Source organism: Xenopus laevis, chromosome 2S (assembly GCF_017654675.1).
Source record: "Xenopus laevis strain J_2021 chromosome 2S, Xenopus_laevis_v10.1, whole genome shotgun sequence".
NCBI classification, from domain to species: Eukaryota; Metazoa; Chordata; class Amphibia; order Anura; family Pipidae; genus Xenopus; species Xenopus laevis.
The window spans coordinates 35,985,898-36,011,473 of record NC_054374.1 but is presented as its reverse complement, the minus strand read 5'-3'; the positions used below and the strand labels follow the sequence as shown (position 1 = coordinate 36,011,473).

The 25,576-nt window shown below is 40.5% G+C and overlaps 1 long non-coding RNA gene across 1 annotated transcript; it reads left to right on the top strand.

Annotated features, from left to right (window-relative positions):
* The first annotated feature begins 1,635 nt into the window (after nucleotides 1-1,635).
* Nucleotides 1,636-24,547, top strand: LOC121400484. The gene is made up of 3 exons (XR_005965764.1): nucleotides 1,636-1,772; nucleotides 23,570-23,682; nucleotides 24,398-24,547. It is a non-coding gene; the product is annotated as an uncharacterized LOC121400484 (long non-coding RNA).
* Nucleotides 24,548-25,576: the final 1,029 nt, after the last annotated feature.

Here is a 25,576-nt window from a genome sequence, read left to right as displayed (position 1 = left end):
CCATTCGTGTATTTTATGCTGACGGGGAGGATGGCCAGGAAAGAGGATCGCTCCATGGTGCTCGCTAGAAGAACCCCAGGCCGGTGCAGTTTTCTGCTGATAGTAGTACCGGCCCAAGTGTCAGGTAACTTTTAGCACCCCAATTGTAAATTGAGTGTCAGGTAAATAAAAGTAGTCACTTGGGGGTGCCTAACTTTTGGCACCACCAAGTGTAAAATGGTATTCCTTATCCTTTAAGCAGAATGTCAGTCCTGTATAGTGTTGCCTTTGTAGTTCTGCAACATTGGGTAGTATGGCAAGTACCTCAGCACACTATCCCTGGGATCATCACAGAAAGATTCCTAATTATGGTAAGGTATTTAGTACTGGCTCGTATTGGTGAAGGTTAAGATTCCCATCAATTAAAGCTACAAATGCTACATGCAGGGGTGCTTCGCCAATGAGGCAAGTTGAGGCTGTCGCCTCAGGCAGCAGCGCCCCACTAGGTACCAGGGGCAGCAAAAATGCTGCTCCTGGTACTTTAAGAGCTAATTTCTGGGGGAGGGGGGCAGCAGCAACTGCTGCTGCCTCAGGCGGCGGAGGGGCCAGGATCGCCCCTGGCTACATGGCAAACACTCTTTGGGGTCTGATGGCCACTCCTGCGGCCAATGCATCAACAATACTTGAGAAGCCACAGAGAAAGATAGTGCCTACTACTGCTGTACCACGGCACATTGCCTATGACAGCTCAGTTAAATCAAGTTAAATAGAGACAGACAGTTAAATCAAGTGAACAGAAAATGAAATGCCAGTATCATGTTAAATCTTTTCTTTTCATTCTTTTTTTTTTTTATCTTTGGCATCACTGTTGGCTTATTTGGATTTATCATGCTGCTTGCTGGCCAGTTTAATATTGTATGAATGATTTGGTTTATGGTAATACAAAGCTTTGAGTTTCCAGCCAGAGCAGCTTCATTTCCAAACGGCACATTCCCCAGTGCATTCCCTAGGCATTGTGTGCTGACTCAAGATCTTGTCTCTTCAGATCACAATCATGTACATCAGAGCCTTTTGGCCTAATAGCAGCAGATCAGCCATTTCTAGCACACACATGCAACTGTGAAATAAAGGCCCCTATACACGGGCCAATAAAAAGCTGCCGACAGACCAAGTTGGAAGCTTATCGGCTCATGTGTAGAGCCCCCTGACGTGCTTCCCCAATTAATATCCGGCTGAATGTCAGCCAGATGCGGATCGGGCAGGTTAAAAAATCCAGTTGGACTGTGGCTGCATCTTTTACTTGATGCGGTCGCGCGATCCACTCAGCCCGATATCACCACTTCAATGTGGGGAGAGATCGGATCATTTGGCGACATTGGCAGCCAATAAGCAGTTTCTTTTTCTTGCTTTTGCCTGTTGCAGATAAAAAAGTGCTTGCTAAACTTAAGTCTGTGTATGGTATAGGTTAAAAAATCCCCCCTTAGGTCAGAATGGGGGGGGGGAAGGTTTCAAACATTAACAAACATTCTTACCTTTCTTGCTCATGCAGAAGATCATTGAATATACTGTAAATAAATAATTTTTATTTTCCTCACTCCTGTGTGAATTTGTGGGCAAGCCCCGAAGGTCTGGGACTAGGGTGGTAGAAGTCTGAAGGCAGCTGCACTGGGGAATGGGCAAGATTTTGACAGACATTTAAATCTGTTACTCACCTAGTCCACATTAAAGAAGATCGTGCAGGAGTGGGTTGTGAGTGGTTGATGTGCTGCGGTGATTGGAAGTTGGTACTGGAGGTAAGTGCGGACTGGGGCCTGGTTGGGGTGTGAGCAGCTGGGTGGCCTAGGAGTGCACAATTTATAAATCCTGCCCTGGATATGAGTGCAATTGCTGCACAGATATTAAGGGGGCCATAGACTCAAAGATCCGCTCGTTTGGCGACATCGCCAAACGAGCGGATCTTTCCCCGATATGCCACTAACTGCATGGCTATATTGGGGGTAATTCGAACGTTCGGCCATATGACCTTCCCGATCGATATCGTGGCCAGATATCGATCGGGAAGACCCGTCCGAAGCCCCCATACACGGGCAGATAAGCTGTCAAATTGGTCCAAACGACCGATATCGGCAGCTTTATCTGCCCGTGTATGGCCACCATTAGTGACGTGATGTCTGTCACAGATATTTATACACATATTCAAAACAACACAGCTACGTAGGTTATAGGAATTAGAAAAGAAAAGAGCAGCATATTTTTTTAATTAATTGCTAAGAGAACCTTATATGCAGTACATGCCTGGCTGTTCACATTCTCTGCACTCTTGCCTCTGGCTCCTGAAACAAAGAGGTGACCTGACTTCTGTTACATTGCTTTCGGGAAACAACAAAGAGGGGATTTTGTCAAAACAGTTAAAACACAGCACGCAAAACATCTGCACCATTGCAAACCAATGAAATTGCAGATGATATCCGCCAATGTATTTTCTCCCAGTTATGAAGCTGGAATAACATACCAGAGGATATTTATAATGGTGCAAAATGGTGGTGTATTTTGCGTGTTTTACCCTCTGTGGTTTAAGAAAGGCGACATAACTTGACCATAAGGGATTCTGTCTTGATTTTTATGATGTCCTTTTTATTTCTAAATTACACTGTTTACACTGCAAATAATTCGCTGTACAATATAAAATTTCATTCTTGAACCAGCAAGTGTATTTTTTTAGTTGTAATATTGGTGTGTAGGAGCCTTCTCAGGTCATTTTGCCTGGTCATGTGCTTTCAGAAAGAGCCAGCACTTTAGGATGGAACTGCTTTCTGGCAGGCTGTTGTTTCTCCTACTCAATGTAACTGAATGTGTCGCAGTGGGACCTGGATTTTACTATTGAGTGCTGTTCTTAGATCTACCAGGGAGCTGTTATCTTGTGTTAGGGAGCTGCAATCTGGTTACCGTCCCATTGTTCTGTTGTTAGGCTGCTGGGGGGGGTTGATATCACTCCAACTTGCAGTACAGCAGTAACGAGTGACTGAAGTTTATCAGAGCACAAGTTACATGACTAGGGGCAGCTGGGAAACTGACAATTTGTCTAGTCCCATTTTAGATTTCAAAATTAAATATAATGGATTTCAGTGCAGAAGTCTGCTGGAGCGTTTCGAAAAAAATATTTTTTCCCATGCATGACAGTATCCCATTAAAGTGATACTGATGCTTAAAAACTACTTTTTAAAATATGAATATATGAACGTTCAGCTTTGGCCCCTCCAAAGGTTTTTCTACAGGGGATGGCCCGGCACACACATCCTAAGAATAAATTGCCAGTAATAATACAGTAATACAGTAAGAATTAGCCAGTGCTACTTTTATAGTAATTGAATCTCTGTATTTGAGGTCAGGCAAAACTGAAGCTTAGGATGAGACCCAGTATTCCCTCATAGCTCCTCACTTATAGGGGATCTAAAGAAGGAAGTGATGTATATCTATTTGGAGAGATCTGTGGACACTTTTGCCATTATTACATTTCTATTTTTAGTGGTTTCTGAGCAGTTTTAGGCTGTTGATACCAAGTTTCCAATGAAACTGCTCTCTCTAAAAGGCAGATTCTCAAAAACCCTAAATTGCTGGCTCTACAAGAAGTGCCTATAGGGTTAGGGTCACTGACTGACACGTATCTGACTAGAAGACTCTAGCAACAAAATCTGGTCTTCTTGGGACAAATGTAAGATGGATAACACTCCCTACAGAGTGAACTGGAATGGACACGATATAATGATACTTTGTAATCTTATTACTCTTCACAGGTGCCACCAATGTTGCATGAGAAGTATGCCAGGTGTACATCTTATTGCTTTTATACTGTATAATTCATTTTAACCAAACCGTTGTATAATGCTACTGTTGTACTACTACCCACTTTATTTTGTATTTTTTGCCTGGCAAGTACTAATGGTACCAAACCCCACACAGGGCACACAACTACTCTATGGCCTGGTGTTTCAGTATCTGTTTTGAGTAAAGAAATAACTTTATTATTTTAAAAAAAAAGTGGTGTAACTACTGGGGGTGCAGGGGGTAGCCGGAGCCACCCTAAACCACAATGAGGCTTAACGTGCACACAAAGACTCTGTAGTCTTTGTGCACACACATGGAGCCTGGGTGGGGGGGGTTGCTCGAGTACGGAGGAAATCGGGAACAACCCACATGTCTCCAATATGACTCAAATGGGTAAAGATACTTCCTGACTCCAATATGGCAATTGGAATCATCTCTGGGTAAAAAACATATGATATGTATTAATGATATGTATGTACAGTATGTATGTAAATAACATATGATTGGTAGTAATATACTAATATATATTGTTATTCTGGATATAAATATGTCACAATTAAAGACTTATTAGTAAATAACTCAGAAACCAGCACAATTAGCATCAGAATTGAAACAGCACTGTAGCATCAGCTTATATTACAGACCAACCTCATTTTCTGCTTGATAATATGCGACGACCCCTAAAGTTTAGCTTCTCAACAGCTGCCCACTGAGCATGTGAGTGTCACAGACACTCCTAACAAAATCCAAGATAGAAACTCCTGTGACAACTTTGAAGGCTTGAATCATTACTACTATAGAGATGCTGAACCTTAAAGCTGATTCAATAAATTCAGTATATAAAATATGGCATTTCTAGCCATATTAATTTTTAGGGGCAAATTCGCTAACCTCCAAAAATTCGCCAGCGACTGCTTCGCTCAAAGCACAACACTTCGCCAGGCGTAGATTTGCCAGGAAAACGTAAATTCACTGAAATCCGAAGTTGCGTCCAGGGAGCCGAACGCAGGTGAAGTTGCGCTAGTGTTACTGCGCCAAGCGAATCGAAGTTGCGCTAGCGTTGCCTAATCTGCATGCGGCGGGAAGTTAAAGTATATGTAGCAGCAAATACATTACACTACACAAGCCCAGGAAACATTAATAAAATAAAATAGAGTTGTTATATTGCCCTATACATGAGCCCAGTGTGTAGTCTATGTGCCATTTGTTAGGAACTGTAGGGGGGAAGCCGGTTACCCCAAAAAAAATTTACGCTCTTTTGCAGCCTATCATCCTGAAAAAAGGAAAATTCGCTAGCGTTTTTTGGGACTTAGAAAATTTATAGAGGAAGTCCTATCTACTCTATTGCACTTCGCCTGGTCTAAGGTGGCGAAGGCAAGTCTGGCGCAAGAGGTAACGTTCAGTAAAATCCGCATCTTAGTGAATTTACATAGTTATGTCCAATCGCCAGAGCGCAAATTCGCCTGACGTTAGGGAGCGAAGTACTGCTAGAGTCTGTCTCCTTCGCTAGCGAAGTTACGCCAGCGACCGTTAATAGTAAATAGTCAAAGTACCAAAATTACGTCATACTGGCGAATTTTCGCCAGCGTTAGTCACTTTGCCCTTTAGTTAATTTGCCCCTTATAGTTTATTATTCCTTTAATAGGTAATAATTGCACATGTGCATCTCTCCAGCACCAACTATTATAAAAACCATTTGCTTTCCGTTTAAAAATTTACAGTAAACTAATTTATGCAGATGGTTCACACCTTCCACTACTTTATAGACTGTAGTGGAAGTAGCCTTTCTGCTGGCATTGGCTTTCACTATAGATCTAGGCCTGGATGCAGACCTGTTATCCAGAATGCTGGAGACCGAAGGTTTTCTGGATAAGGGGTCTTTCTGTCATTTGGATCTTCATAACTTAAGTCACATAAAAATCATTTAAACATTATTTAAATCCAATAGGATTGTCCAATAAGGATTAATTATATCTTAGTTAGGGTCAAGTACAAGCTACTGTTTTATTATTACAGAGAAAAATGAAATTATTGTTAAAAATTTAAATGGAGTCTATGGGAGATAGCCTTCCCGTAATTTGGAGCTTTCTGGATAATGGATTTCCAGATAACGGATCTCATACCTATCTATTTTCAGAATAATAATAACTGTATTGGCTCTTTCTTAGTTGAAGTAAATGTTAACTAAATGCCCCAATCTCTACAATTCTGTGCTGTGTATTCCAGTATCTGACCGTGGCATGCCTAAAGCACCACAAGATGCCAATCCGCTCCTTCATGTGTGCACCGACAGGTGAAGGCTGCTCCATTCAGTGCCTTATTGAATGTTATTTTTTTTTTACTATCATAGGTAAAACACATGAGAAAAACACAGCCCCTGCACATTGAAGGAAACATTTCAAGGAACAGTATAGTATAGATATTGTATAGTAAGATAATATGGGTGGTTTATTGGCATTAAGGCAAGAAATACAATGTAATTTCCTCGTAAGGTGGCCATACATGGGCCGATAAAAGCTGCCCATGTATGGGGCCCTCCGACGGGCTTCCCCAATCGTTATCTGGCCGAAAGAAGATGTTGATTGGACGGGACCAAAAATCCCGTCGGATTGTCGCAGCATCTGTTCGTTGATGTGGTCCAGCGATCCGACCGCCCGTTAGCCATCGTTAGGATCAGATCGTTGGGCCCTAGGGCCCACGATCGGATCAGCCCAATATTGCCCACCTCAAGGTGGGCACATCGGGGAGAGATCCGCTGGTTTGGCGACATTGCCAAACGAGCAGATATCTCCGTGTATGGCCACCTTAGTTACTATAACAGTGCATATTAATAAACTTTCCCCACAGTAAATAATCTATGGATGCACCGAATCCACAATTTTGGATTTGGCTGGACTCCCGAATCCTTCGCGAAAGATTTGGCCGAATACCGAACCAAATCCAAATCCTAATTTGCATATGCAAATTAGGAGTGGGAAGGGGAAATTTTTTTTACTTCCTTGTTTTGTGACAAAAAGTCATGTGATTTCCCTCTCCTCCCCTAATTTGCATATGCAAATTAGAAATTTGGATTCAGTTCAGCCGGGCAGAAGGATTCGGCCGAATCCTGCTGAAAAAGTGGAATCCTGGCCGAATCCCAAACTGAATCCTGGATTCGGTGCATCCCTACAAAAATCTGACCCCTTCTTTACAGAACAGGTGATTCTGTACTTTGTTCTACATTAAATTCAGTTCAATGAACAGAGCTGTAGTTCAGTTGGGCTATAAAAAACCAGTGAGTATAGGTATCTGCTGCTCCCTAATGTGTCTGAATGAAAAGCAAGTTGAGTGTGGGCAGGATAGGAGCACGGTGGCTCTTTGTGGCCATTTCTATACTCTGCACCATTCTCTGTACTTAGTAAATTACCCAGTAGGGGTCACTCATGAAGACCAAGAATGCAAATAAGGGGAATAAAGTCAGGTCCTGTGCTTCCTTAGTGCTCATTCACTAAACACTAACTGTCAGATCTAGACCTCTTCTTATCAAAAACAAAATCAGGTCCTTGGGCTCCATTTAACAGTGAACCTTTGGACACTCACCATGGATGGGATGGTAAATATGGAAAAACAACAGATTTGAATATGTATTTTGCACCCTGACCCACCGGTAGTTAAAGAGCCTTATGTCTCTTTGGTTGGGCAATCTCAAACTGGCAGCCAGGAGAGGTGCAGGGTGTACTGGAAATGGCAGGAGGTGGATCAGAGGTGCAACTTGCTCTAAGTTATGGCTGTCCAGCTGGAGTCCTTCAGACGCATTGTGTTATTTTTGTGTTCCTTAGGTGTTCACAAAAGCAGCAGGCCCTTGAACATGTGGTATGAATTGGCCTAGTGCACTGAAAAAGTTGCATAGCACTGCTCCAAGAAATGCTTGTGGTCTGGGGTCATTGTGGTATGGCTATGCTAATAATCATAAATACCTGATGTACTATAGCATAAAGCCTAAGGAAAGTGAGTTTTGCAGAGAGAAATTAAAGAATTAGTTGTAGCTTTTTTCTTTCCATGACTGTACTGCTAAACTGTCATATAACTCAGCCCAGAGTGCAGGATCAGGAATTTCAGGAATGTATGCTCTTTATTCTTCCATTCTGGGTTTCAGGAAATCTGAGATGAGATTGCTACATTTTATACAGCAGGAGTCATTCTGAAACGATACCAAAGCCATCAATCTAAAAAAAGGCAAGAAGATGGGCGAGAGGAGGCGAGGGAGGAAAGAGATCGAGGCACACGGGGAGGGGGATGGGAGAGCACAATCTGTCAATGATATTCAGATGCAGAAGGATGCATATCCACAAGTATGATAGTATTCTGCTTCCAGGAATGTATTACAGTAAAAAATAATACAAAAAAGGATTCACATTCCCTTAAAGTTAACTTTTTTTTTGTATGTTATCGAATGACCAATTCTAAGCAAGGCTACATATCTTTCTGCTATTCCATTATGCACACAGCAGATGGAGCCCTTCCAAAGAACCAAACCAGCTAAGGAACGTCATGTCAGCTTTTAAAAAGACATATATATCAGCAACTATTTATTATTCATATATTATATATATACGTATAAATATATATAAATATATATAAATATATATATATATATATATATATATATATATATATATATATATATATATATATATATATATATATATACACTGTATATAACATATTCATTTTATTTCACCTTGAGTAGATAAAGCCCAGAGGTTCAGAGTTAAGCTGGCCATAGACGCAAAGATCTGATCGTATTGTACAATTTTCGGACCGTGTGAGGAGAGTTCCGTCATTTTTAGTCCGGTGGAGATCGGTCGTTTGGCCGATCGGAAAGGTTAAAATATTTCTGTCATAAGCGTATAGTATCTCTGCATGTATTGCCGATCGTATGATTTTCAGTGGGAGACTGTCACTAGCTTTGGTCGGACATAACTGTCATACGATTGCTGTCAGGGGCAGAACATCGGCTGATCTCTTCTTACTACTTTATTTGATCTGAATGGTTAGTGGCAGGTCGGGAGATGGGAAAGTTCGATCGTACGATGATTCGTACAATCGGATCTTTGCGTCGATGGCCAGTTCTCTACTCTCTTCTCTACAATGTTTTAATGCTGTGTGTGATTCTACTTTGCATGTATGTTGCAACCTCATGTTGCACAAGGGTGTGTCGATAAGAGAGAGATGCAGAACAGCTGGAGATAGGAGGATCTATTGGAGTATAGGTATGGGATCTGTTATCCAGAATGCTTGCGACCTGGGGCTTTCTGGATAACGGAACTTTCTGTAATTTGGATCTTCATACCTTAAGTCTACTAGAAAATCCTGTAAACATTAAATTAACCCAATAGGCTTGTTTTGCTTCCAATCAGGATTAATTATATCTTAGTTTGGATCAAGTCAGTAAGGTAACTAGAGGGGGGCGTGCCCTGGTGCGTGACGCACAGCCGGGCCCCCCACCCCCTCCGTATGCGTATTTTCGGCCCGCATTTCAGTGGCGCGGGCTGCCAGGGGGGCCCTGAGGGGGTGCGGGCCCTGGCCTGCTCGCACCCCCTGCTCCCCTGGTAGTTTCGCCACTGGATCAAGTACAAGGTACTGTTTTATTATTAAAGACAAAAAGGAAATCATTTTTAAAAATTTGGATTGTTTGGATAAAATGGAGTCTATGGAAGACAGCCATTCCTTAATTCGGAGCTTTCTGGATAACGGGTTTCCGGATAACAGATCCCATACCTGTATTGCAGTAGCGCAGCTCTGTAACTGATGTCTGCAAATTAGAAAGCCAGCACTCCCCACTCCCCACTCTATGGTGTCGTTGGTAGGTCTCTACAACTATCAGGCCTGAGGTGGATATCCAGTTCTAAGGTGCAGTTGTGTGTCTAAGTGCAACATGCAGAGGGAGCCCTGATAGAAACAGCTCCTTCCATGTAGGTAACATGTAGGTAACCTGTACTCTGGACCTTATTGGACAAAGGGAAATAAACTGGATTTTGATGCAAGGTGCAAACATACAGTAGCATGAATGACGCAAGTACCCTGTAAATGCAGTTTAAGCTCAAGCATGCAGTTTTGCACTTGTATTTATAAATGAGCCCTTATGTCTCTGTTTAAAGTGTATCTGTAAAATAGTCTTTAGAAAAATTGCAATCTTTAGTAGAAAATCAGAATTTATAAAATACTAAGATGCGTGTGTATGTACAGTACATGTAGACTGGGGTGATGCTAGTCCCTTTTGTAGTGTAGTGCTCCAATCACTAGCTTCAGTCTATATCAATGGCCAAAGAACATCAGCATAGCCAAGTAACTATACCACTGGTTATTTAGAAAGGAATTGTTCCTTCCCTAAGGAAACTGGAGAACATTTCAGCTATGGATCAATTAGAAGGTAGACAGGAATAAGATAAATATTTCAGTTGGTCTTTAGTGGTAAATATCAGGATTGTCCTGGGACAGGGACATGAGGGACCCAAACTATGCTACTATGGAGACTGACTAAATTGTCCTTCTCCGCAGCCTTGAAGATACAGGCATGGGATCCATTATCCGGAAACCTGTTATCCAGAAAGCTCAGAAATAACATATAGGTCTCCCATAGACTCCATTTTATCCAAATCATCAACATTTTAAAAAATGATTTCCTTTTTCTCTGTAATAATAAAACAGTAGCTTGTACTTGAACTAGACTAGGATACAACTAATTCTTATTAGAGGCAAAAAAAAGCCTATTGGTTTTATTTAATGTTTAAATTATTTTCTAGTAGACTTAAGCTATGAAGATTCAAATTACAGAAACATCCATTATCTGGAAAGCCCTCAGACCTAAGCATTCTGGATAAAAGGTCCCATACCTGTACTGTGACATTCAACTATCTAACTGCTTTTGAAATACAAAACCTGATTGACGTATGTGCTGCAGATACAGGAGGCAAGTATCCATTTCAAAGTGCCTGTTTGGATGGACCTTTTTTCTGCAGTCCAGCTGCAAGGTCTTTCCTTGTTCCAAGCTAAGAATTATGCAACATTTCTTGTGCAATGGACCTTGGTTACTTAACACATAACCTTTGGTTTTAACAGAAAGAGTGGGAGGACAGTACAGTGTTCTAGTGGGAAAATACAACCAGAGATTTCATTAAATATAAAATGGCTAACTTGTACAAGGGTATGCTTCACTTCATTTAGGTTCAATGGCAAGAGGTCAGTTTAATAAAGCTTTTTATATATTTAGGATTGTACCATGGTAAGTAGTGAGGCCGGTTGTTGCTAAACTGCTTCTAAAAGAACCATTTGGCTGCTATAGGGATTAGGATGTTGTAGGTCTAGGACATGGAAAGGCTACAAGCTGGACATCACTGAATAAGGCATTTTGAAATAATGGGTTATCAGAAGTGAGAATTAGGGTAGGACTACACAGACTTTTTCGGCACAATCCAACGAGCTACAACAAATTGCATGCGACGGAAATAAGGTAAGAGAGAAATGTCGGATGAAGTTGCAGCGTTGATCTGCCAAGACACGACTGTCAGATGCAGACGCAGCGAATATTTTGTCCAATGCCTGACCAGCGGGCATCAGGCCAGCCCGCACATCACCACTCTTTCAATGGGGCAGATTTACTAAAGGGCGAAGTGGCCGCTGCTTGCGAAAATTTGCCAGAAATCCAATCCGCAGGGAGATTGCCAATTTACTAACAGGCATAGAGGACAATTCTCTAGCGAAAGAGTACATCGCTAACAAAATTACGTGCCCTTTCGTCAGGCACATTTTCACTCAGGCAAACGATCATTACTCCACAAATTCACAAATTTTCCATAACATTGCCCCTTTGCACCTGACGAAGTGGCGCAAAGTGTGGCAAAATCGTCCTTTAGGGAATTTGCCCCCATATATATTATACACCAAAATAGTTATATGTTATAACAGACTTGTTAGAGAGGGGCTGATATGAACAACTATGGTGCTGAAAGGTGATATGAGTGTACATGTATGTTTATTAGTGTATGCATGTCTTGCATCTTTGCATTTATGTGAGTTTTTGTGAGTGTGCAACAGCTTCGTTGCTAGAGAAATGAACTGGAGTTTAAATTCCAAGCCCAAGAGCTGCTGAAAATGTACATTATGATTTAAGTACAACAATAAATAATTTAAAAAAAACACATAAATGAAAACCAATTGTAATTTGTCTTAGGATACTACTGGCTACACCATACTAAAGCTTATTTTTAAAATCAACATGACCTTTAAATAAAACCTGTAATTTCTATATCTGTTTCATTTATCACAATCGTATTTGTTTTCTTTGTTGTACATCATTCATTCTTATATTAGGACCATTTATTTTCCATCTCCAGTTAGTCATTTAAACTACTACCTGGTTGCTAAGGAATGTGGGACCTTGTCCTGTTCTGATCTATAGTTGCAGAACAGGATGATAAATGATTCTGAAATAGACAAAGAATAAAGATAAAAACCAATTGCAAAGTACAATAGTACACTACCAGAATCCTGTGTGAATATCATACAAAAAAAGGATAATTAAGATCACCTTAATTCTCTGCCAGCACTAAAAGGAACAATGTCTCTTCATGTCTACTTAATAGTGTATAGTCAGGGCTGCCATCGGGGGGGGGGGGGGCAGGGGGTACAAGTGTCCCGGGCCTGAAGAGGGGCCCGGCAGTGCTGAACTTTTCGAAAGAGCTGGGGCCCCCTTGAAAACGCTGAAGCCTGTGGCCATTTTCGAAGTCCAGAGCAGCCGAAATGCGGAAGTGCCGAAAACCCGAAGTCCCGAAGCGCCATAAAGACTCAAAGCCACGAAAACAGCCGAAGCTGAACTCCCAAAGCGGCGGAAAGACCTGAAGAAACGAAAACAGCTGAAATTGAAGCCCTGAAGCAGAAAAGACCCAAAGTCACAAAAGGAGGTGAAGTTGAAGCCATGAGTTCAATTCTACTGAACAACAATTTGTGTTTTTTTTATTTTTTAAATCCCCTGGCCACCAATGTATTATGTTAATATTCTATAGGCCCCTGCCACCAATGTTTTTTTTTTAAAAATATTCTTCGGGGCCCAAATTTTATCTTAACTTGTAAGTGGGGCCCTAGCACTAATGTTTTTTTTAAAATATTCTTTGGGGACCCAATTTTATCTTAACTTGTAAGGGGGGCCCTGGCACTAATGTTTTTTTAAAAAAATATTCTTTGGGGACCCAATTTTATCTTAACTTGTAAGGGGGTTCCTGGCACTAATGTTGTTTTTTAAAAAAAAAAAAATTTGGGGCCCCAATTTTTTGTTTTAACTTGTAAGGGGGGCCCTGACCACCAATTTTTTAACTTATAAGGGGGCCCTGACCATCAATAGCATTTTATAACTTGTGTGTGTGGGGGGGTTACCTTTTTTAGCACTGATGTCTGTGTGGTCTTTTAACTGTTGTGTGGAGTGGGCGGGATCTGGGGTGGGGCTTGGGGGCTGGGGTGGGGGACTCGGGACCCAGGGGGCCACGAAAATTTTGTTGTACAGGGCCCGGTGATTTCTAATGGAGGCCCTGTGTATAGTAGTTTATGAAATATAGGGTGTGCTTTATTAGTGTTGTTATTTAGTGTTATAATTAGAACCTGATGCAGTTGGCAGTGCTCCTGTTTGTACAGCTCAAAGTGCAGAGGATATTGATTTGATTAATCAGAAGGTTTGTCTTACTTGCTGTTTGACCACAATCTATTTCATGGAACATAGTCCCTTTCAAAGTCCCTTTCAAAGTCCCTTTCAAAGTCACGATTGTGGGAGCCTTCAGTGCTTGTGAGGCTTGTGCCACCACCCCTTTTAAGGGATTGGTGCCTCTTCAGCTTGGACTGAGGGATTTTATCTGGCAGCCTTGGGTTCACTTGACGTCACTCTGACCTCAGCCGGGCTTGCCAAATGATTGCAGCCTTCTCAGCACTGTCACTGCTTCCTGAAATAGCTTCAGCCTTTCCATGTTTAGAAAGCCCTGCTCCCATAAGCATCTAACATTTTACATAACTAAGATTTATTGCTGGAGCATTAGTGTCCTCTCTTATAAAGCACATCTACGCTATAACTAAAGTCAGATCATGATACACATACTGCAGGGATGTTTGTGCAGATACTGAGATACTTTCAAGGCAATCATGAAAATCATTTAATTTTATTGAAGGATGTTTAGCTACAGTATGTGGGGACATAACAGATATCATAGATCAATGTGAATCATACTCATTCTAGCTAAATGTATTTCACATGTGCTCACTAAACATTATGCTTGGCTGCAACACAGAGCAGTGTAATGTGCCGTATACTCTGAACTGATGTACATGCATCAGTCAGATAAGCTGTATACAGTAAATATATATACAAATATCCAGCCCCCTTCTTGGGAGTTTTTTTCATGTATATTTCTCATCCACCAATCCAGTTATAACCCTCTGGGCCCAATAGCCGCTCACTGTTCAGTTCAAGTGGTTCGGGTGCTCTTGACCCTAAACCCTGCTCTTATAATTCCAGGCATATCCACCTGTAACAAAGCTGACCCCACTTTGTGGTGTCACCCGGGTGCTGCCTCCCAAGTCCGTAGCTAAGGATCTCACCAAGAAAACCGGACATTGCAGCGCACTCCAGGAATCAAGGATCGCTCAGTTCAATGTATGTTTATTATTGTTACATTCAATTAAAAAGACAAACAGCCGAAGGTCTAACGCGTTTTGTACTTCCTCAGCAACCTAAGTATCCATTGTTCAATCAAACAACTTATACCAACAAAGGGAACTCCCCTTCTTCCCACAAGGTTCGACAAACAGCCGAAGATCTAACGCGTTTCGTACTTCCTACCAACAAAGGGAACTCCCCTTCTTCCCACAAGGTTCGTCATCGTAATTAACGTACCAATTAACAGCACATGAGTAGGTCTATTAAAAACATTCTAATAAAAGGACAACATTGCCAAATTAATCAAATGCATCATTCAGTTCATAAATTACAAATATTACTATGTTTCCTGCAAATGTTACTCCATTTCCCATTGAAAGATAATCATGTTTCAATTCATTGGGGTCACTTAATAATATGTATGTTTAGAAAAAACAGGTATATCTATAGATCTAGAGCAGGGGTGTCCAAACTTTTGGCTCGCCGGGCCACATTGGAAAAATATAAAATTGTCTGGGGCCACACATGACATACACAAAAACACGTTTGATTTGTAAAAGTAAAGAAAATACACAGAAAAGAACTACAATGCCAGTTGGATAACCAAATGGAGCTATACACTGGAATATGGGACACCTGGATATTAAATAGACTTATTATTATATTATTATTACTAACTGGGCAATGGGCAGACTCCCCCCCTCCTCCTATTTCTTCAGGAACCAAGCGTTTCAAGCTGAGCCGCATTCATATGCATCCTGGGCCGCAGTTTGGACACCCTTGATCTAGAGAGAGCTAGATATAGGTATAGTAATTATATTCAACAAGTCATGGGGCAAACAGCTACAGTTACCTCAAATGTATCCACTGACTGCTCAAAAGAGTTTCACATTACATGTTTTTTATGACAGCAATGCAATACGTTTGGTGGTTAAAGTGACTCAAAAAATATGAATGGGTGGTGCACAGCATGAAACTTTTTGACTGGGGCCAGACTATTGTGGAGAAACACGGGAAGAGAATCCGCTCCCCCACTGCTCCTATGCCCCTGCCTGCCTTCACCCAAAAGAATTGTCTTTGGTGCAGGCAAACATGGAGGAGGAATTTGGTGCTGAAATGCAACATTTTGCATTTTGGGCTGAAATCCTACAGAAAAGAGAAGGGGAGTGGCTTTGCAGCCGATTCTCTGCCTGGGTAGAATCCATATCGTCTGGCCCTAGCTTAAGCCTTGTGGATACACCCACTTTTGAGACCACCTAGTTTTAAGGGTGATGACACATGGGAAGACTTGTCACCTACTGTTAAAACATCGCTGCCAGGGTGACAAATGTCTTGCCATAGTAAACCATTAACATCACCACAAGTAAAGACCTATTACTCACCAGCTCAATCTTGCTTAAAATGCGAAGGGAGGCATTTTACTGTGATTAAGCCAGATCACCATGAGTTATAAATGTAACCACGCGCAACAAATCTCTCCAGTTGCTGTTTCAATAAAATGATTCGGTGGCAAACTAAGAATTGAATAGGTCATGCCGACTTTTAAAGATCAAAAACAGTAGAGTGAATCTGAGCATTAAAAAGCCCAGTGGCACCTAGCATTAAAATACTTAGTGACTCCCAGCATTAAATGCACAGTGTCTCACAATATTAAATGATACAGTGACCTACAACATCACTTGGCATTCTAACTCCTAGCATGAAATGGTTCAGTGATATATAATATTAATAGCACTGCGATGTTCAACATTAATCTCTTAATAGGTCAAGTGACGGCTGGATTCATTGGGTGTTTGAGGACACCTCGGCCTTTAGGCACTTTACTGCTACCATAGAGGGGAAATCATTCCTCAAGAAATGTGAAGCAATCAAATCACTCCAGTGGTAACCCTGCTCTGAGGAGGAAGCTGGGAATGTCCTGTGCTACATAATGGAGTTCAGAGTAAAGAATTCCATGTGTGTTATTTCTGAAGAGACTTCAGAACCTTTGGATTCAAGACTGGAGCCCTTAAAAGCCTTTTGGCTGTAGGGGGATCCTTGCAGAGAGGGGCATCCAAAGAACAAAAATGTCCCCCAAAACCTTGCGGTGGTAAAAGATATGAAGACCCCTAACCTTTTTAAGGCCTTTTGGTTTGGGGTTGGGGAGATTTTGCCAATAGGTTGGCTTTTCCTACCCCTCTTAACGAAAAGCTGTTGGGCACCCTTTGCACTTTTGTTTTTCACTTTTTATGCACTGGGTGTTTTTTTTTTTTTTTTACAAAAATTGATTTCCAGGATTATATTTTACAGTGACTCTCTGTATTAAATTCCACAATGACTCACACATTAAATGGCACTCTGAGTTGAACAACTGAATGGCACAGTGGCTTAAACCATTAAATGATACAGTAACCCACATCATTAAATGGTACAGTGACTCCCAGAATTAAATGGTTCAGTGACTCCCAGTATTAAAAGGTGCACTGAAATACAGTCTTAAATAGTGCAGTGACCTGCCTTATTAATCTAAACCAGGCTCTCTCTCTCTCTTCTCTACCCCGGGTGTCTCTTCTCTACGCCTGGGTCTCTCTTCTCTACCCCTGGGTCTCTCCCTTCTCTACTCATGGGTCTCTCTCTCTCTCTCTTCTTTACCCCTGGGTCTGTCGCTCTCTCTTCTCTACCCCTGGGTCATTCTTCAATGTGGGCTTATCGGGGAGAGATCCACTCATTTGGCGACATTGCCGGACGAGCAGATCTCTACGTCTATGGCCACCTTTAGTTAGAAGGCCTACATCCTAGGGGACACAGTTGGGACTGCTTGGAGGATGGAGCCCAATTGTAATGGTTGCCCTAAATAAGTATAATCGAAAGAAAATGCTAGGCCAATGCTAGGGGTTTTTTTTTAAATCCATGATTACTGCCTTATGTTCTTCTAGATAATGTTAATAGCCCTGTTGTTAGCCATTAGTTCTCTGTGTCTGTACCAATAGGGCGTTAGACTTTCAATATTTTGGGACAGTTCCTTTATACCACAGTTGTAAATGCTTTTCATTTTAGAGGTTTTTGCATTGCTCACTGTTCATCGCCTTGTAAATACCACCAAGTGTTTCTTTAGTGAAAACTGAAACCTTCGTGGTCAGGAATCCATGCATTTAGCCTGCAGATGACTTCTCTGAGAATATCCACTGTATAGCCAAACTGAGGACATCAAAGAGCTCAGGTCAAGGCACCTGCAAGGAATGTTTATTTAGTGCAATGCTGGCAGCCGTCCTGTCTGCAGGAGAGATCAATCAGTGCTGAGCCGGCATTAACACTGTAGAAGGGTCACAGATGCAGGAATAACAGAATATATTCCCTATGCAACCAAAGCAATATCTGATTTAATTGGATTATTATGTAGGTATGAAATGTAGTTTACCATTTTCCAACCAAAATGACGCATGAGCAAATATCCAAAGACATTCCAATATTACCGATTCAAAAGTGGGAACACTTTAGGTTATGTCAGGTAAAGTCGTCACAGGGGCAAACAAAGATAAAAAAAGTGGTATAAAGGTGATACCGTTATTGGATAACTAAGATAATTATAGCAAGCTTTCAGAAGATATTAGTTTGGCTTGAAAAAGCAACTAAAATGTTCTGATTATTTTAAGATGGCCATACTCAGACCGAGTCGGCACCTTATTGGCCCGTGCGTGGGGCCCTCCGAAGGGCTTCCCTGATCAATATCTGGCCAAGAGTCGGGCAGATGTCAATCGTGCAGGGATAAAAAAATCCTGTCGAATTGCAGACCACATCTGTTCGTTGATGCGACTGCCCATGTTGCTTCATTATGATCAGATTGTGGGCCCTAGAAAGTGGGGTTATTGGGGAGAGATATGCTTGCTTGCCGATTTCGCCAAACGAGCGGATCTCTATGTGTATACCACCATTAGATAAAGGTATCACCTTTGTACCACTTTTTGTTATTTTTAGGTTACGTCCTGTACAGTTTTGTAGTGGATTTTTGGCTAAAATTGCTTGTCTTGCTGAGTACTGATAAGCATGCCTGAACAGGGCATGGTTTGGATTGGTGTTTTTTTTTTGCCATAGGACAAATGCCATGTTTGACATACCCTGCCTAAGGACATGGGTCCCTGGCAGTGTTTTGTGAGCAGACCATTATGGACCCACTGAGGATAAATGCAATTTCATGTAAAATATTTCACAGAACACCTTGCAGGAAAAATATAACATTCGTTTCATGTATGACAAGAACTTAAATACATACAATACAATATGTCATATATCAAAGAACACATTACCTGTTGCATAGATAATATCCCCAGAACATTAATGGTGTACTTTTTATTTCTAAATTACACTGTGCACTTTAGAAATAATTCACTCTACCATACAAAATATATTATTGGTGTGTAGACAGCCCTCTCAGTGCATTGTGACCAATCTTGTGATTTCAGAAAGAGCCAGCACTTCACAATAGAACTGCGTTCAGATAAGCTATTGTTTTTTCTACTCAATGCAACTGGAGAAGTGACTGAAGTTTATCTGTGCAAATATCCTATGGCTTAGGGCACCTGGAAAACTAACAACATGTCTAGCCCCACAAAAATCTGTTTGCTCTTTTGAAAAACAGATTGCAGTGCAGGATTCTGTGGGAGCGGCACTATTAACTGGTGCATTTTGAAACAAAACATATTAGAAGGCCCATACGAGTATAATGACAGGGAATATACTGAGAACTATAAAATATACCCTCATATATCTCATAAGGATTATTATAAACAACATATTTCTGCTACTATTCTGGCCAGATAAACAAGCTTTGTACATAAGCATCTGTGTTAACATTCTGTTGATCCTGCTACTTATGGTTACACATGCATTGAGTTACTGTAAAGACACAATGGATGACTTGTATGTTGTATATCCTATTGTATATCCTTCCATATCTGTTTTTGCTAGTAAGCTACATTTTGGGGCAGCAACAGGGGGGGGTAGCAGACCCTGCGGCTGCAGGGGGCCCAGGAGATATAGGGGCCCCATGAGGCCCAAATAAAGGGCAATTTCAACATATATTGGTAAAACAGGGCAACCTCTGGATATGTTGGGGGCCCAGTAGATAAAAAGTCAGCACTCACCAACGAGTTAGTGTGTCAATCAGGTGCACGTCTCAGGCAGCCACTTCCAGCAGAAATTTTGCAACTTTTGTATATAGACAGCACCATCCAAAGTATTTTTTCTTAAAAAGCCTTTATTTAAAGGGCTTCATCTCAGACAGGAATACAATTCAGCAATGTTTCAGGCTTACACCAGCCTTTCCTCAAGCTACTGATTGCACATAAGTGAACACATTTTATACAATTTGGTATAGCGCCATCTATTGGCTACTCAGTACTTAAATACAAACAGGTGAAGTCCCTTCTAATACATCAGTCCCAATGTTACAAAGTGTCATTATATACATTTCAACATCTTATAATTGTTCTCTTCCTTTATGTGGTGGAAGCTTGTCCATGCTTCCTACACCAGTCCAGTCTGAAAAATATAAAAACAATTTAAAATCTATTAAAAAGAAATTTACTGAAAGATTTTGTGTAATTCATATTCCCTATTTAAACCTGATGGTGAAAGGGTCCCCAATAATCTTATCCATCTTGCCTCTTTTTTTAACAACTCTTTAACTCTATCACCTCGACGGTGCATCTTAGGGACTCCATCTACAACTTGAAATTTCAATTGGTGTATACCATGTCCCTTTTCCAAAAAGTGACATGCAACTGCCTGCTCCTGCTTCTTTGTCCTAATGGCTGATTTATGTTCACGTATGCGTTCCTTCACCATACGGGTAGTTTGCCCCACATATTGAAAACCACATGGGCATTTAATCACATAAATGACAAAGGAGGAAGAGCAGGTAAAGTGGCCCTTAATTTTAATAGGGGTGCCCTTATGTGAGTGATGGATAACATCACCCCGCTAACAATTTGAGCAACAGTTACATGTCAAACACGGAAAAGTACCCTGTTTCTCTGGTCTAAACAGTTGTTGTGTCTTGCCGCTACTAGCTATGTCTGATTTGACCAAGAAAGAACTCAGGGTTTTATTTCTCATGTAAGACATCGTAGGTGGTATTTGGAACTCCTGCACCCCAGGAGTTGTTATGTTGGGGGCCCTAAATGAATTTGCTATGGGCCCAGTAACTTCTAGTTACGCCACTGGGCAGCAATATAAAATATATTAACTATTGAACTGGAGAAGAAAGAAGAATTCCTGTAAGTTTGATCTTGATTCCTAACTGATAAAATTCCAGATTCAGGTGTTAGTCCAACAGGATGTGTTTGAGTTTTCCATCGGTGTCAGAACTCTGACTGCTTGGCATTAGCATTGAGCACAAACACCTTTTTGAAGCCTTGCTCCCCAGTGGCAGGGAGAAGCGATTTGGACCACTATTATCCAAGCTGAAATGAATCCAGTTTTTGAAAATAAGGTGTAGTAGAAAAGAGATCAAAGTTTTTTTTTAGTGGTATCCATTAGCACTGCCTGAGAAAATATAAAAAGGTAAAACACTGTGCTTCTGGACTACTATTTTCTGTCCTTTTTTTTTTTTTTTTTGCAGCTGTTACTTTTTACAAAATTGGGAATCCAATTCAATAGTTTTCAAGCCAATCAAGCTTTTAAACATAGTAAAATACTTTTCTTTTAACACTATGTTTTGGCCTGGGGAGATCCATATTATAAGAAACATTATCCAGTGGGATGAGGACAAGTCTCAGCGAGTGACACAGCCAATAACTCTCCACCCATTTTTTCCTTTATTATTTAAATGAAATTGTTCCTTTGGGATCTGATAAACAGTAAAGCACATACGGTTGGGATATAGCATAGGTTCACAAGATTTGAAGTTATTCTGAGGGTTGGATTCTGAGTTCTCAGTTTTTGGGGTACAAATTGTATATTAGTGTGATTCCTCAACCGAACATTTTTTCTGCAAACAGTTCTGGTTGGCAGTAGAGCATTGCAAACCACTGACTTATGCTGGAATCAACCAACTAGAGCAGGTGAAATCTGTCAGCGACTGAGGATGCTGAAAAATACATGTTAGGTTGAGGAGCTCACAAATAAATCCTTTAATATATAACTAAGCCATTAAATAATATATATGGTATGAGATATATTATCTGGAAACTCGTTATCCAGAAAGCTCCAAATTACTGAAAGGCCATCTCCCATAGATTACATTTTATCTAAATAATCCAAATTTTGAAAATTGATTTCCTTTTTCTCTGCTATAATAATAATAATCAGGGTCAGACTGGCCCGGCTGGACACTGGGAAAAAACACGGTGGGCCCCGGTCATCATGGGCTCCTGGCGGGCCAGACCCCACTCTCCCGATCTCCTGGACCAATAAAAAGAAACACTATTTCCGGCACAGTGCACCGATGTGTGGCTCCGTGCACGCCATGTGGCTCCTGTGCGAGCATGCGCGCTGTGTGGCTCCTGTGCGCATGCGCACTGTGCAACTCCTATGTGCGCCATGCGGCTCCTGTGCACACATGCGCACATATGCGTCGAAGATGGGGGCCAGGGGGTCCGGAGTGGGGCGCTGGACAGCAGTACCGGTGGGCCCCGAGCCCTCCAGTCCGACCCTGATAATAATAATAATAGTACTAATAATAAAAATACCCAGTACTTGATCCAATTTTTTATATAATAAGTCCTTATTGGAGGCAAAACAAATCGACTATGAGTATGTTTATTGTTTTTAGCAGATTTTAGGTATTGAGATCCAAATTATGGAAAGATTATCCATTATCCAGAAAGCCTCGTATATGTGTATATATATATATATATATATATATATATATATATATATATATATATATATATATATATATATATATATATATACATATATATATATACATATATATATATATATATATATATATATATATATATATATATATATATATATAAGCTCCGAATTACCAAAAGGTTGTCTCCCATAGACTCCATTATAATCAAATAAACCAAATTTTAAAAAATACTTTCCTTTTTCTCTGTAATAATAAAACAGTACCTTGTACTTGATCCCAACTAAGACATACTTTATCCTTATTGGAAGCAAAACCAGCCTATTGGGTTTAATTAATGTTTACTTGATTTTCTAGCAGACTTAAGGTATGAAGATCCAAATTACGGAAAGATCGGGAGCATTTTGGATAACAGGTCCCATACGTGTGTGTGTGTACACACACACACACACACTACTTTATATAAACAATTTACAATTAAACATCCACTTCAATTTATTGGTAATTAAATAAATTTCACTGTCAAGAGTTTGTGTATCAATCATCCCTTTCCTACATAGATACAAAAACTGCCCTCAAGGTCTCACACATTGGATGTTGCTGTCATCGTCACGCACAAATAGTTACAACAAAGAAGTCTTTGCCTCTGTCAACGGGAAGGTTTTTCCGGGACCAAGTATCTCTGCCAAACATATTAATTCTTGATAAGGCTGCAACTTGCACTGGAACAGCAGAGTCAGGTGTCTCCGGGCCATGCGTATATTTAGCTGGTATGATGTGAGTTGCCTCCTCCAGACACCAATGTGTGAGTGCGGCCACTAATTATAGTAAGCCAGTGATAGGGAGAAATGCCAGGTGTAATTTGCGTAATCCAATGGCCTCCACGGGTTTAGGTATTTTATGGAAAGAAATATATTCAGTTTTATTAAATAAATGAACAAACAACCAGGGTGGGCTGAACATGGCATTTAGTCTGATTGAGATGAATTACATACAAGAGAGAGCCTTGATTTCTGTTTCATTTTATCTCTCCTCTATAATAATAGCATCTCACAACTTTATAAAGGATGTTTACATTGATATTACATATAACCCTGGAATAATATGCCAAATACATGTATGTGATGTAAGTGAGAAATGATAAAACCATCCTCACTCCATAAGGCTTTCCATTCTAATACAAGCACTTACCTTTCATCTAGTGGGTTTCTAAACCATAAAGTGCCTAGGCTACACTGTACATGGCATGGTTCTTGGGCAAGACATTATTAAATGTTTATTATTTACAGAATTAATGACCCAGACTGGTTCCCGAACAAACCAAAAGAGAAAGATGAGAGATAATAAGGCAAGAGGAACAGGTGGAGAAAGAAGAGTTAAGAAACAACTGACTGACTAAAAGGTGTGAGTCTTGCTGAAAGGTCCAGTTTGTTCAGTCCAGGACTGCAGAATCTGTGAATTAGAGGATATTCACAAAAAGATGTATGAATAAGTACAAAACTCTCTTTCACAATTTAAAGGAAAACTATACCGCCAAAATAAATACTTAAAGGGATGGTTCATCTTACAGTTAACGTTTAGTATGTTACAGAATGGCTTATTTTAAGTAACTTTTCAATTGGTCGTCATTATTTATTTTTTATAGTTTTTTTTTAATTATTTGCTTTCTTCTTCTGAGTCTGTCCAGCTTTCAAATGGGGGTCACTGACCCCATCTAAAAACAAATGCTCTGTAAGGCTATAAATGTATCGTTATTGGTTATTGCTACTTTTTATTAATCATCTTTCTATCTTTTTAATTGCCAACCGGAGCGCTACTGAATAAAAGGTTAACTCAAAAACCACAAATAATAAAAAATGAAAAACAATTGCAAATTGTCTCAGAATATCACTCTCTACATCATACTAAGGGGCAGATTTATCAAGGGTCAAATTTCGAAGTAAAAAATACTTCTTAATTCAACATTGAATTTAAATACTTCGAATTCAAATATCGAATTCGAACTTTTTTCATTGAATTTGGGTATTCTGCGGTCGATCGAACGATTAAATCCTTATAATCGAATGTTTTGAACCATTTTATTGTACGATTGAACGATTTTACTTCATTCGTTGCAGGTAGAAGTTTCAGGAGCGGGTATAGACGCATGGTCGGCGGTTCTCCAGGTTTGCGGGTCATGGGTCAAGGCCGCGAGTCTTCTCAATAGCGAGTTTTACTCCCTTTTTTCTGAGAATTTCCTGTTTTACAGCTTTTTTCTGATCACGCCTACTTCTAATGATGGCCCTTCCGGTTTTCAATGACAGCACTTCCTGTTTCTTGATGGTCAGCGGGTCGCGGATCCGGGTTGCGGATAAGGTACTTGCGGGTCGGTTCGGGTAGTGGGTCCAAGCGGGTAAGTATGCAGGTTGCGGGTTGGGTTTGGGTTTAACAAATTAGTTCCATGCAGGACTCTAGTCTGTTGTCCTGCAGGACATGGTGTAATCTTGCCCATTTCTACTATTTGAACAGGATGGCAACTACTACCTGTTGGAATAATGTAATCACCAATTTCATAGATAAAGTTAATGAAGGGAGCCCCCTTTACAGCTAAGGGCAAATCATATCACGTATCCTAAGGTAATGCCATTCCCCAAAATGAAGTGAAGGTGCAACACTGGGCAGCCCTGTCTCGAATACTGTAATTGTTACTATTAATATTGCAGAACTATGCTAAAGCATTGTAGAATAGGGAGACTTAAATGAATCCTAACAGTGACATTAAAAGGGTGGGTTCACCTTTAAAGGACCAGTAACAGAATTTTTTTTTTTAAATGTTTCTTTGCAACAAAAAAACAGCACTAATACAGTTTTAACTTTTAAATTGCAAAGCTTTTATTAAGAAATTACTTACCAATTCTCTACATGCGCTCCTCTTCAGAAACGGCGACAGGGCGACGATCCATCGTGGGGTGCTCAATTTCTCCTCCCTGGCTATCTCCTATAGAAGGCAGGGAGGAGAAATCGAGCGCCGCACAATGGATCGACGCCCTGTCGCCGTTTCTGAAGAAGAGCGCATGCAGAGAATCGGTACGTCATTTCTCGATAAAAGCTTTGCGATTTAAAAGTTAAAACTGTATTGGTGTTGTTTATTCGTTGCAAAGAAACTAATTATTTTTAAAACATTTTTATGTTACTGATCCTTTAAGTTAACTTTTAGTATGTTATAGAAATGCCAATTCAAAGCAACTTTTCAATTGGTTGTCATTATTTATAGTTATTTTTAAATAATTTGCCTTTTTTTCTGAATCTTTGCAGCT